Consider the following 12,130-nt stretch of genomic DNA (forward strand, 5'->3'; position numbering starts at 1 on the left):
AGGAAATTAGAAAGCGATTAATTAATTATTAGTTCTCTTTTTAGTCTGATCTTCTCCAAGCATATAATATCTAAAAGTTGAACTGTGGAAACCAACATAAAACATCCTTGCTTAAAATAAAATACAGTTTTAGTAGCAAATAAGAGGGGCAACTTTTTTTCGTGCTACATGTGTTAATTAGCTTCATGATTCATAGGTTGATCTATATGACTTGTCTAGACACCATATGAATCAAACTGTGATATTTGATATATATTACTCTCTCCATCCCATAATATAAGGCATGGTCAAACTTAGCACAGTCTTCAAAACTAATCTTTGACTTATAATTTTTCATATATTATAAAGTTTATTGCGATAAAATTATAACCATCTTAAAGCAAATTTAAATGTCAATACAATGATATTAATTTTAGCAAATAAAATTTAATTTATATTATAATAATTGTTGGTCAAATATTTTTAAAGTTAAATCTTGGAATATGTGCACGCCTTATATTATAGGATAGAGGGAGCATTAAGATATACTCCCTACGCCCAATAATATAAGTATTTAAAGTATTTGAATTTTACATAAGAATATTAGTATACCTCCTAAACTACGGTTTGTCACAACAATCATCTCTCATTTAAATTATTTTCTTCTCATCTTATCCCAATCACAAGAAAACTTGCACTCTTTCCACCCTCAAGCATCTCTCATTAAATGGGGGCCTTAAAGTTTTTTTCCGCTCAACTTAACCTTAAACTTTGCTAAATAATCTAGAAGTGCTTTCATTGTCGGATGAAGGGAGTAATTAAAATCTAATGTAAATTTTGATTAGAAAAATGTTGTCTAAGATTGACTTTAATTTGATCAAAAACCAAAATTCATGTGCACTCGAAGGAAACGACAATGCTTACAATATACTCCCTCCGTTTCAGATTATAAGACGTTTTGATTTTGGTCAAAGTCGAACTATTCTAAGTAGTTTGACCAGTTTTGTAGAAAAAAATAGTAATATTTTTAAACCAAGACAAATATATTATGAAAATTTATTCAATTATAGATTTAATGAAACTATGCTAGTGTTGTAAATAATACTATTTTTTCTATAGAGTTAGTCAAACATAGAGTAGTTTGACTTTGACTAAAGTCGAAACGTCTTATAATCTGAAACGGAGGGAGTAGTACATATACTCCCTCATCTCATAATATAAGGTGTGCATGCACACATTTCAAGATTTACCCGTTAAAACTATCGGTGATATGGGCCCGGGGGTACGCAAGATGGAGGAAAAGAGTCCTTCCGTCTGGCCAAGTGGCCGCGCGGCCTTTTCCCCCTCCCACCCCTCGGGGCGAAAACAAGCGGTCGTGAAGCGGCCAAGGGGCCTCGGGGTGCCCTACCGCACCCCTCAGGCCCTTGGGGGGAGCTGCCTCGAGGCCCTCGCTTGGCTGCCACGTGGTGGCCGAGTGGGCGGAGGGAGAGGTGTTCTCAAGCACCTTAAATAAGCGGCGCCCCAACCGTCCCCCGCCGCATTTAATGTGGTGTGGGCGGACGTGAGGCGCCGCCCGATTGACGTGTGTCAATCGGGCTTGACCGGTCTGTGGCTGACCAATAGGCGGATGGAACGGGCAGCAGCGCACCCACATCCCGCCCTGTGTCAGGCAGAGTGGGGGCATGTAAGCCCTGTCTCATCAGCATGTCGCTGAGTGTGCCGCCCCTGTATGGAGTCCACCAAAGTCGCCAAGGAATTAAGAGGGAAAGACAGGCGTGTCCCCTGTGTCAGACGGGGGACGGCGCTGGGCCCACCTGAGGATGAGCAACCGCCTTGCTTCCGGTTGAAGGCAAGGACAACGGCTTGACCCAGGACATATGGGCCCCCACCCAATGATGGGTTGTGTAAGGCGGTAAATGTGGTATCCCCTTGAACTATAAAAGGAGGACCTTGCCCACCGGAAAAAAGAACGCGACTTGAGAAGCTAGCTTGAGCCTAGGGTTAGAACTCCCTTGTAACAGCACAAGCTTAATCCCACACACAGGAGTAAGGTATTACGCTCCCTAGCGGCCTGAACCTTTTTATTCCCTTGTTTCTCACCCTCTTGCGAAGAGTCTCATCAACTAGACCCATAGCGGAAAGACGCTCTTGATCATCGCGCCTTATCCCCCGGCCAAACTCACAAAAGGGGGTCTCACGATCTCCCGCTAGAGAGGGTCACTCGACAAAAACATTTGATCAACACTTAGTATAATATGAAATGAATTTTATTTGTTAAAATTTATATTTACTTTCATATGGTTGTAATTTTATTGCTACAAACCTTATAGTATATGAGAAATTATAAGTTAAAGATTAGTTTTATAGTCCGTGACAATTTTGATCGTGTCTTATATTATGGGATAGAGGGATATATTAAGGGGGGGGGGGGTCAAGTTCCCACATCCAACAAGTCAAACAATGAGGTGGCAAGCTAACATTTTTGGCCTCATGCCAAAATACTCCTCTTCTCCCTCGAATTCACAGGTGCATATGCATTCATCTATAGCGCATGCAGAAAGGGCCGGGGCCTCATCAATCTCAAAGCACATCGTCTGACATACATGCATTGAGTGTACAAGCATATATGCATGCGTGGATCATCTGTATCCATCAGCAGCAAGGCAGGATTCAAGAGCATTCTTCTCCCATATACACACACACAATGTAGGCTGAAACCCTACGTACGCGTGTATAGCCGACCTATATATATACTCCCTCTATCCCTAAATGTTTGACGCCGTTGACTTTTTAAGACATGTTTGACCATTCATCTTATTCAAAAAATTTAAGTAATTATTAATTCTTTTCCTACCATTTAATTCATTGTTAAATATGCTTTTATGTATATATATAGTTTTACATATTTCACAAAAGTTTTTAAATAAGATGAACGGTCAAACATGTTTAAAAAGGTCAACGGCGTTAAACATTTAAGAAAGGAGTATATACGTGACATGTATAACAAGCTAGCTAAGCTAGATATAGCACTTAAGAGAAGAGACAGAGGTGTAGCAGAGATGAGTTGTGCAAATGGCTCACCTCTATCCCTCAACTAGTACACAACACAGCGATATCCCTCCCATCGACGTCTCTCTAGCTCATCTCTCTCTCTCTCTCGTCTACACTTAAGGTGATTGGCTGCATGAACGGTGGAGATAGCTAGGAAGCAGTAGCTATTAGAGATGGCAACGGGGACCCATAACTAACCCGATACCCGATGGGTTTTTACTCTATTAGGAGCCAATTATGTTCTAACTCTTATATCCATGGGTCTACTGACGGGCGAAAATTTTTACCGATTGGGTACGTGGGTATGGGTCTGTTCTTTACCCACCCATACCCACCAACCCGTGGGTGAAAAAAACCCGTAGATTGAATCTAAAACTATGAGTAACATAACTCCCAACTACTACTAAATCATAGCATAAAACTCATTTCACATCTTAAACACTGTTCTAGTCTAGTTACATGAAATTATTATTTGATTTCTTGATTATGTCATATGGTTATAGATTTTTTTTTACTTGCCTTTGAATGATAATGTTAATAGTATTATTGTCAGAGAAAATATTAATGGTTTACAGTTCTAATATGGCTAATTACAGAATAAAATTATAAATGCTACAAGTCAATTATATGGGTATGGATACCCATACCCGTACGGGTATGAGTATGGAGACGATTTTGTATCCACGATGGGTGTGAGTATTTAAGTGGGAACATTTAACCATCGTGGGTGTGGGTATGCACCCGTTATCATCTTTAGTAGCTATCGTCCTCCAAAAGTCTACGCGGCCTACTTAGTACATACGTATAGCCTACACATGTAATTAAGTATAGCATCTAGATTGGGGCTGACACTAGTATAGCTACGTACGTAGATGGAAGACGAGAGAAGATTGATGAAGAATGGCTAGGGCTAGGGCGCTACGCAATAGGCTACCACTACTGCAGGTCTGCAGCATGTTCCTGCATGCATGCGGCCGCTCTCGCATGAATGATAGTACTCCTACATCGATCAATCGATGATGCTTATCTAGTACTCCTACTCCAGTATTTAGTGCTATAGTAGTGATATCGATCATCACCTCGCCGTCCGTCCTTGCTCGATCGATGGGATCGCGACGAGCTAGGATGACGACGACGACGATGGCGGCCGCGGGCGCAGAGGCGCAGGAAATGCACGCGATAATTTGCTCAATTCCCGAGTGGCCGTGCGTGGTGCAATTACTCATGGTGATCGATCGACGATATGATGCAGCAGGCGAGAACGAGCTCGAGGGCCGCCTCCGGCCGCCTAAGTACGTACCGGAGTTACCGCGCGCGCATATGTTTCCAGCGCCGCCGTAGTGGACAAAGGGGACCAGCTAGTACTGTAGCTAAGCTCTACCCCCTCCGTACTCGTAAAAGAAATCGTTTTGGACAGCGACACGGTGTCCAAAACACAACTTTAACTTCTTGTTTCTATAAAAACATTTATTGAAAAGTGATATATGCATACTCTTATGAAAGTATTTTTAGACAAATCTATTCATATATAATTTTTACTTTTTGACTTAACAACTTGAGAGTTATATTCATGATTTATATTTTTAAGGTTTGACTTAAACATTATCCTAAACGACTTCCTTCACGACTACGGAGGGAGTACTACGTCGTAGTAAGGGGTTTAAATATTTCATTATCCGACCGACCGACCGGTGGGTGCTGTGTGGCGGCGAGGAAAAGAATAATGGTGGTGGATAATACACGGTTAGTTTTTCAGATGAAAATACTCATAAATTCCAGTCACTTCTCTAGATAGCTCAGATTAGGTTAAGATTTCCCCCAAAAAAAAGATTAGGTTAAGATTAATTATACACTGAAATAATCTTATTCTCATCCTAGGGAACCCAGCCCTCCACTACTACACAAACGATTTTTCTGTACGATTTTTCTATACGAGACCTCATAATTTTTGCAAACGAACCGTAAGTGGCGGCATCTGCAAAAATCGACCTTTATTTTCACATAGACTCCTTAGGACGCTCGTATGCTCATTTTTGCATGCGGATCACTCAAGAGCCCGCATGGAAAAATCGATTTTTCCATACGGACGTCTTAAGGAGCCGTATGAAAAATAAAGTTTGAAACTAGTTTATCTCACTCATATGAACTCTAAATTGGATGATTCTTTTTCCTAAATGTTTCTAAAATCATGCTCTATCATGTTATTGTGTTCTTTCTGCTATTATTTTAGACATTTTTTTCTTGTGACTTCGTTTTATCAATTAAAAATTTAAATTTCAAAACTTCAAAAAATATTTTGAAGCAGTAAATAATTTCAGCTGAAAGAGTCATCAACAAAAAAGTTGTATAACTTATCAAGATCTATAACTTTTATTTTGGTCATTTCTTCATCCGACAAAGTAATAGTAACATTTTCATAAAATTTACATATCTCTCTTTTCCCTCCCACCACTTCAATTTTTTCCAACCCATCTCCTCTCTCTCTCCCCTCTATTTTTTAATTTTACTCTCCCCTCTTTCTCTCTTTATCTCCACAGATCTGTTCTCTCCCTCTCTCCCTCTCCCTCTCCGTTGGATCTGCCGCCCTAGGGAGCGGCTGCGGCTACGGCGACGACGGCACGCAGCAAGGGCGGCGGATCGATCCGACGAGCGGGCAGCGACCCGGGTGGTGGCGCCACCGCCATCCCCTCCTCACCGCCGCTAACAATGACGACGACGGGCGGCGCCACCCCGCGCGAATCCAGCACCAAGGGCGCTCCTCTCTCGCGCGAACGTTGGGGTAGCCGATCCGGCGCCGGCGTGGATAGCGGGCGGCGGGGGCAGCCAATTCGGTGATAGCGACGACGGCAGGCGACCGGGGCAACGGATCCGGCGCCGGCGACGATGGCGGGCCGTGGGGGCGACAGATCCGGCGCCGGTGACGGCGTGCGGCAGGGATACGACGCTCCAGTGGCGGGCTAGGATTCGGTTTTTTGGTTTTTTTTTGTTTGCTGAATTTATTTTCGCATGCGGCCGGTATAAGCGACCATTTTCGCATGCGGTTGCGCCGGCCGCATGCGAAAAGCGTGATTTTTGCAGACCTTCTCGCCCATGCGGTTGGCGCAACTGCATGCAAAGACCCTTCTCGCCCGCATGCAAAAAGGGTTTTCGTAGTAGTGCTCCCCTCCTCTCACGCCTCCACCGACGCCAGATCAAGTGCGCCTCCTCATCGAGCATTGTCGCCATCTCTCCTCCCCAAGACAAGGGCGAGGTGCCCCACCCCGCTGTCTTCCCTATCTCTGGTGGCCTACACAGCCGGAGTCACAACGGTCATCCCTACCTCTTAACCACATGGACTTTCACAATCCACTGTTGATCCTATCGTCACCGGTGGGAATCCTCCCTTTTCTCATGCCGTACTTAGAAATTTAGGGTTCTGGTGCAAAATATAAAATAGGGCTTACCATTAGAAAATGTCAAAAAATATCTTTTTTTACATCGGCTACTATATATTCTTCATATTTGCACAACAGACCTGAATAGACTCACTTTTTCAATTAATGCCAAGAAGAATTATTGTGTATGGATGCAGTGATTTAACTTTATTAAGAAGAGAAGTGGAAACCCTTAATCGTACGATCACGTTATCATCATGAGACATGGTTCTTTGAAGAAGATATGATTACCATCGGAATACTTATTGGAGTTAAAGAAAATCAATATGTTCTATTAATTCCATATCAGCAAAGTAAGAAAAGCAAAACTATATAAAAATGAAACAAGTGAACTTTAAACATGCATGTTGGAACACATTATCATGGACTAAAATATGAAAAATTTAGGACCTCTATTTCTTTTTCAGCATGTTTGATCAAAAAGTGGGAAGATGATTGCTAGATTGAAGGTAACCTGAAATGTAGCAACCCCGGTATCTAGCCACCACCCACAGTGTTTTTTAGTACCTCACGTATATATAATGCAATGCGATATTTGTAGTTTAAGGTCAGTTGTAAATCTTGCTTAGAAGTGGCTAATCCAATAGAAAAGAGTATTTCTGTTACACTTTGAAAATTAAATGGCAATCAAAATGAGCCTACCATCCACCTGTTTGGGCCAATGGTCCTTACAAGTCTTCTAGAGCCCAATAGCTCAGTACCCCTAAGGGAGAGGACAACAAGCAGCAGAGGCCACAGGCCAGACGAGCAAGGGCTTGGCGAACATAGCAGGAAATAAGTGCACCTAACGTCCCTAGTAACCACGGTACTGGAAATTAATCTTGAACCCTCAACTTGTAAAACTGGATTAAATTATGTCCTCCAACAAGTATAGATGACGAGTTTTGCTGACAAGGCAAGTTGACCTGATCTAGGAGTTTACGTAGCAAAAACAAAAGTCATCCTCGCTCTTCTTCCCTCTTCTCTCTCCCTCATCTATCTTCCTTTCCTCTCTCTCTCCCCTCGTTCCTCAAGGCGAGGAGAGCCGTTGCAGCTAATGCAATTTGGTGCCGGCGTGCCGCTACTTCGTCTCCTTGCACGCGGACCGCCGGTGTGCAGGAATCCGTGCACAAGTGGCATGGATGGGACGAGACGCTGGGATTGGTGATGAGGAAGCAGATCAAAGCAACGAGGACGCTGCAGGTGGAGCTCCAGCAGCAATGGAGGGGAATCAGGTGGCGATGGATCAGTGGCCAGACAACACGAAGTCGACGGCCCAACGCGCAAAGACGAGAAATCAACGAGGCCGGGAGTGGGTGGCCATGATGAGGCTGTGGGCGATTTATGTTATGTGCCCTCCGTGTTAGGCACGGCCAGCGGCGGAGCTAGCGGGAGGGGGGAGGCGAGCCCCAACTACTACCCCGCTGGTCTCCATGGAGTTGTGAGGGAGGAGAAGGGGGAAAAGATGGAGAGGAAGAGGAGGGGAGGGGGGGAGCGGCGGATGAGCTTGGGCAAACCTAATGATAGAGAAGTAGTACAATTAAATCCATATAAGCTCATACACGATTTAGCATAGATCGAGTTTGTAAAGCCTCCTTATTCCACTTAATGAAGCACAAGCACGTACTAAAGCACGCTTTTGAAAAAAAAAAGAACTACTCGTATATAGGGCCCACCCCTGAGTTGGGGCAGCTGTTTTACTGCGAATGAACTTCAGGTCGAAGTTGGGGCAGCTGTGTTTTACTGTGAATGAATGGCTTGTACTGTTATGCAACTAGTATACAACAATGTGAGGGACACTCATATGGATAATCAACAATGTTAGTACCAGTTGTGTTAAGCAGTGCATAATGTTTCAGTTTTGCAGCAAAGTTTGGGAAGCAACACTACAACTAACTGAATTTCCCTACGAAGTAACTGATAATTTCATTTGCAGTTCCTAAATCTGACTATTTGGTGACTTGTGGTTCAGGTCGCGATCAGCTATTAGTTTTTACGAAATGATGACAGAAGCTAAAACAGCAGCCTAATCTCTCATCTTTTAGAAACATTCTCAGCAGAAATTTTGCCAAGTGTAAAAGGAACCATGTGACATTTCAACAATATTTTCTTTAGTCACATATGCATGGGAAAACATACTAGCTAGGTGGGCTCAATTTTGTCATGTGTCAAAAGAATTTTTCCTATGCAACTAAGTTACTACATGTAAGAGGGTTTATAATATTGATCTCATTTTTAATTCTCAAAAGTTGTGTTGTTTTTGTTTCACCTAAAGGATCATGTGTTTGCAGGGTCTTTGGACAGGATATACAGTAACCTCCCCGAGCAGTAATTCTACATTGTGGGAGGCATCTGCTCCTTCACTGTATCGATGCAAAATTGATTAGTGCGTATGTTGTATGCTTCTGCTGTTTAGGAGTAATTTTTCCTCGATGCAAAATTGTGTGCGTACACAGTATGAGATTTCTTCCTAAGCATTATTTTGCGATGTTTTCGTTCAGTTCAATGTTGAATCAATTCGTTTCAGCCTGTGTACATGTGCAGATACGATTTTTAAGAGAGAAATGTCATATTGTAATATTAAACATTGGTGCAGATAACTTATCAAGCTTCAAGGACATACATGTCATTGTACCCTTAGCAGACAATCACACACCAAAAAAAAAAAATCAAGTTGCCAAATTCATAACTTCTCCAGCTAGCAGATTCTCAGGACAGCTTGATTTTCAGATAATCACTGCTCACAGAAGCTGTATCAAACACCCGTTTTTCTTTTCTGACCTGTTTCTCTTTCTTCTTATTTATTTATTTATTTTCACGTTGGGCACTCCTTGGTCTCCAAATTCCAGTAGCACCTGCATTTGCAACCAAGGAGGTAATCAACAAAAATAAAGCCACTTGCACAAAACTTATATACAATTTATAGTGATGCGAGTTATAATATTTTCTAAAACTGTAACCAGCATGTGTGCGTTTACATGATTACATCAAATAGTAACAAATCTGAATTCGATTCACAGGGAATGCTTGGCCATATAAGATTGGGTTCGTCGTGGCAGAAGTTGCAGGAATGCAAAAGTAGAGTAGTAAAGTGGACAAAATGAGGACAGTCATGATGAACTTTGGTTTGCAGGGCCAAAAGCTTTCCAACCTAGATACTACAATTATCCACCAACTACAATTAAATTGGAACTGTAAGTAAATTACCAATATTGCCACTGTAAGTATGCAGCAGAACACATAGCCAACAATGAAACTAACAGATATCCTTGCTCGAGAACATAGAGAAAATAAGAGAGAATCTAATCACACAATAATAAGCATAACTTACAGTACATACCAGCACAGCTACTGAACATATATCGCACTGGTGAGGATGCCGGCGACCCCTGACTGGCTAACGATCCCGTCGTTGGCCGCGGCGCTGATGAAGATGTACCTGATCGCCCCACTGTTTACCCCATGAGTTCTTGACGACCCAGTAAAGGTCTCCCAGGTCGTCGACGTCGTAGCCCACGATCAAGATGGAGTGGCTGATAGTAGTGTTGCCCGGCCCATAATAGATGGGGCCTAGGAACCACGGTTCCAACTATTACAAAAAAAGCATCATTAGGCCATATTTGATCTCGTCAAAGAGCAGCAATGGCAGCAATCAAGTGAATCATCAATCTTGTAACATACATTTTAAGGAGCATTATTTGTGACATATAAACAGCCATATTTAGAGGCTTAAATCCTAAGAGAATCCTAGGCATGTATATATACAAATCCTCGCTATAAAAGGGGCATATTAAGATCAATAAAATTGAGGGGATTCACTGTTTTCACTGTTCACTTTTTGTTCTATAACATATCATCAGCACGTGGAGGGTAAGATGGCACGTACTGTTTCTCTCGATGCCGGTTCTTCCCTTCCTCGCAACATCCGTGCCCGTCGTCTCCGTCAACTCATGCATCAGCTTGAGAGGATCCTTCGGGCTCCAGTGCGTCGTGCTCGATGCGGCAGGGGCCGTGGCCCCCCATCTCCTCCCCTTGGCTTCGCTGGACGTGAAGGATGACGCCACAGCAGCGGCGCTGCTGCCCGAAGGAACACCGGAGCCGACAACACCTACTCCAGCACCCTCGCAACTCACCAAGGGCCTCTGGTGGTGCCCGACATGTGCACTGCACCAGAAAGGATTCTGGTGGAGTCCCCGCATCACCGTGAATCCCATGGGTGGACAGCGAGGGTGCGGCCGCAGCAGGAGCTGCCCGACATGGTGACGGCCTTCTGTCCTCATCACGGTTGGACCCAGCATCTTCGCCGCGCCATTTCTCGATCACCATCGCCGGACTATTCGCTGGAGACGCCGTTGCACACACTGACACCGGCTAATCCGCCGGAGTTCCTCCTCAAAGGAACCCTCGCTGCATGTCGCGGAGCCCCGCCATTCTACATGGCAGCAGGGGGCTCCGGCGAGAACTCTGCCCCTCCACCGGCCCCTCCGTTCCCCGACCCCTGTCGTGTCATCAAGACCGGGCATGTCCCGGCCAAGACAAGCGGCGGCGGCAAGTCTAGCCGTCCCCCACCCTAGGGTGAGGGGGAGGCCTGAGCAAGGGCAGTGAAGGGTCCAGGAGGTGGGGGGAGGGTGCAGGGTGGCGGCGGTAGCGGCATTAGCGTCACCACGGCGTCGGCGGCTGCCCGGCGGCGTGGGTGGCGTCCTCAGCGGCATCCTCAGCGGTGGTGGCGGCAGCCCGATGGCAGCGACGTCCGAGGCAGCAGCCTCGGCTGCGGCGGCCGGCCCCAGCCACGCCGGTGCCCGACGGGGCGGCCTTGGCTGAGGGCGATGACGGCGCTGCGCCCTCCCGAGCTAGGTGGCGGAGGTGGCTTGAAGGGGAGGAAGGGTTAGGGTTTGCCTAACCGAACCCTCCTCCCCTCCCTTAAGCCAGGCCAGCCCATTTGCCACCCACGCATGGGACACGCCAGTGCCATGCTAATGGGCTGCCACCCCCGCGCCTCACGTCCTCGCTTCGCGGACCGGAAAGGGTGGTGGGCCGAAACCTTTATTTCGGCCCATTACCTAATTATCTTTATATTTTCAGCATTTACATTATAGCACTTGACCTTCGGTCATTTTAAATTCAGCAAATAATCATAGTTTTACATTTACAATCAGCACCTTGTAATTCTCTGTTATTGTAAATATATGGGTTTGTTTAAGCATTTCCATGTCCTTTACATTTACCTTGCAAATTTATTCTCCTCGCCCTATTTTATTTTATTTTTCAACTATGCCAAAATTTCTCAAAATTTTGGCTATGACAATGTAGGTGAGATGACAACCAAAGAGTTCGATATGCTCGCTCTCGATGGTTTCAATTTCCCTATTTGGGTGATGGATCTCAAAGTGAGTCTATCAACCAATGGACTATATAGATGTATAGATGAAACAACAGATGGAACCGTTACCCCCTCTAACATGTCAAAATTTTCTGCCTTAAAAGTGATAAGGAATCATATCCATCCGTATTTGAAAATGGAATACATGTTAGAGGAGGACCCACGAGCTTTATGGACATCTCTGAAAAATCGATATGAACAGCATAAGGCGATTATCCTCCCAGAGGTATCGCATGAGTGGAACCACTCGCGTCTACAGGATTTTAAAACTATAGACGAATACAACTATGTTGTTCATAAGATATGA

At 44.4% G+C, this 12,130-nt stretch overlaps 1 long non-coding RNA gene across 1 annotated transcript; it reads right to left on the reverse strand.

The window, feature by feature from the left end:
- Positions 1–8,993: 8,993 nt before the first annotated feature.
- On the reverse strand, positions 8,994–11,337 carry LOC107279836 (uncharacterized). Its single transcript, XR_001542374.3, has 3 exons — positions 10,330–11,337; positions 9,784–10,032; positions 8,994–9,298 (listed from the first exon to the last, which is right to left on the reverse strand). It is a non-coding gene; the product is annotated as an uncharacterized lncRNA (long non-coding RNA).
- Between the last annotated feature and the right edge of the window lie 793 nt (positions 11,338–12,130).

Source organism: Oryza sativa, chromosome 3 (assembly GCF_034140825.1).
Source record: "Oryza sativa Japonica Group chromosome 3, ASM3414082v1".
Lineage (NCBI taxonomy): Eukaryota > Viridiplantae > Streptophyta > Magnoliopsida > Poales > Poaceae > Oryza > Oryza sativa.